Source organism: Cicer arietinum, chromosome 8 (assembly GCF_000331145.2).
Source record: "Cicer arietinum cultivar CDC Frontier isolate Library 1 chromosome 8, Cicar.CDCFrontier_v2.0, whole genome shotgun sequence".
In the NCBI taxonomy this organism is placed as follows: Eukaryota; Viridiplantae; Streptophyta; class Magnoliopsida; order Fabales; family Fabaceae; genus Cicer; species Cicer arietinum.
In genome coordinates, this window is record NC_021167.2 from 8,591,518 (window position 1) to 8,593,723 (window position 2,206).

Genomic DNA, 2,206 nt, shown 5'->3' on the forward strand with positions numbered 1-2,206 from the left:
TATATATATATATATATATATATATATATATATATATATATATATGTGTGTTGGTAAGTATTATAAAAAATGTAAAATGGTGTTCTGTATTTAGTTATTGATCATTATTTTGTAGACATTACTTATTATTATTATTATTATTATTATTATTATTATTATTATTATTATTTATTTTATTTTATTTTTTTTAATATTTTTTTTATTGTTGTTATTGTCTAACTATGAATATTAATAATATATAAATATGAATGTTAAAGATTCTTTATTTGATGTTGTTGGAGATGAAAATGAGTCTATTTAAATATTTAAGTTATAAATTTGATAAAATTACTTGAGGATGATAATTAGTTTTATGAGTTATGTTTGAAATTTTTTATGAATTTTTTGAATTTTTGTAATAAATAAGGATAATATTGTTGACATTTTAAAACATAAAATATCAAGTTGTCACTTAAAATTAAAATAAGGACTAAACCGGGAAGAAAAAAAAAAAAAGATCAATGACTACAACGTTAACTGAAATTAAGTTAAAAGATCACGGTGGTATTTAGCCTATAATATATATTAAAATAGATTCCTAGACATGTCATCAAACATTGTGCCACTTCATTCAAATATTGTCACATAAAAAAGAAACCTTAGGTGGCACATATAACAAACCTTCTTCCTCTTTCTTATTATGGTACTTGCAATTGTTTTTAGCATAAATTCTATTATATATATTAAAATAGACTCTTAGACATGTCATCAAACATTGTGTCATCTCATTCAAATATTGTCACATAAAACTTACAATTTGTTTTTAGCACATATTTTATATTTTTTCTTATAATGTTTTGTATAACTATTTATATGCCATAAGTTACAAATTACAATACAATAAAAATCAGTTACCAATTCAACATTGCTCCTTTATCATTATTAATAACATTTCTTCCTCCATTATTATTGATAATAGTTCTTCTCTTCGTATGCTTTTTACTCTCAATTAATATATTGAGTCGTCTATTTATATATATTAAAATAGACTCTAGACATTTCATCAAACATTGTGTCACTCATTCAAATATTGTCACATAAAAAAAATGTTATGTGACACATATAACAAAAAATTTTCCTCTTTCTTACAATTTGTGTTTAGCACATATTTTATTATAATTTTATTATATTTCTATCCATATGTCATAAATTACAAATTACAATGCAATAAATATCAATTATCAGTTATCTAACGGTTCTTCCTCCATTATTATTGGTAACGGTTCTTTTTATTATATTTTTTTCATATAATATTATGTATAACTATTCATATGCCATAAGTTACAAATTACAATAATAAATATCAATTATCTCAGTTATTCAACACTTATTGCTCCATTTATCATTATTGATAATGATTCTTCTCTTCGTATGACTTTAACTCTCAATTAATATATTGAGTCATCTATTATCTATTATATATTCTATTATATATATATATATATATATATATATAAAAGATTTTCTTAGATGAATAATAATAGATAGTTCATGTCTATGAAATAGACTTACCCCACATATTTTGTTTCTACAATTATTTAATTTCTTCAAATTGAATATTACATAGTATCATTACTGGAAGAAAAAAAAATATTTTAATGAAAAATAGTTATTTTTAGTGAGATCTATAAAATATACAAATCTATCACATGTCACTTATTAGATAACTAAAATTAATATTTAAATCAAATAGAGAGATATAATTATACCATTGTTGATATGGACTTAGAGAAAAAATTATATATTTTCTGAAATATTGATATTATTATGTATGGTTATATACTAAAATATAATTTTAACTTTTTTCAAATAGTAATTTTTTTTTGGGTACAAAATAGTAAATTGTTTCATTACTATAAAAAAAACTATTTTGTATTACTTTCAATTTATGTCAGTCAATTATATGATAATATTTTACGTTATTTTATTATGCATTTTTCATTACACAATCATTCTTTATTATTCATGCATAATTATTCGACGTACTTAATGGTAAGTAATTATTTTATACGTTGAAAATTCAATTACTCATTCAATTTAATGAGAAAAAAACACTAAACCACTCATAAGTATTGTCAAGAATGCTCTTTACCTAATCCGTATTTTTTCAACATGGTAACGAAAATAAATTAGATTGTATAACTTAAATTTCATTTTCTTTCTCCAC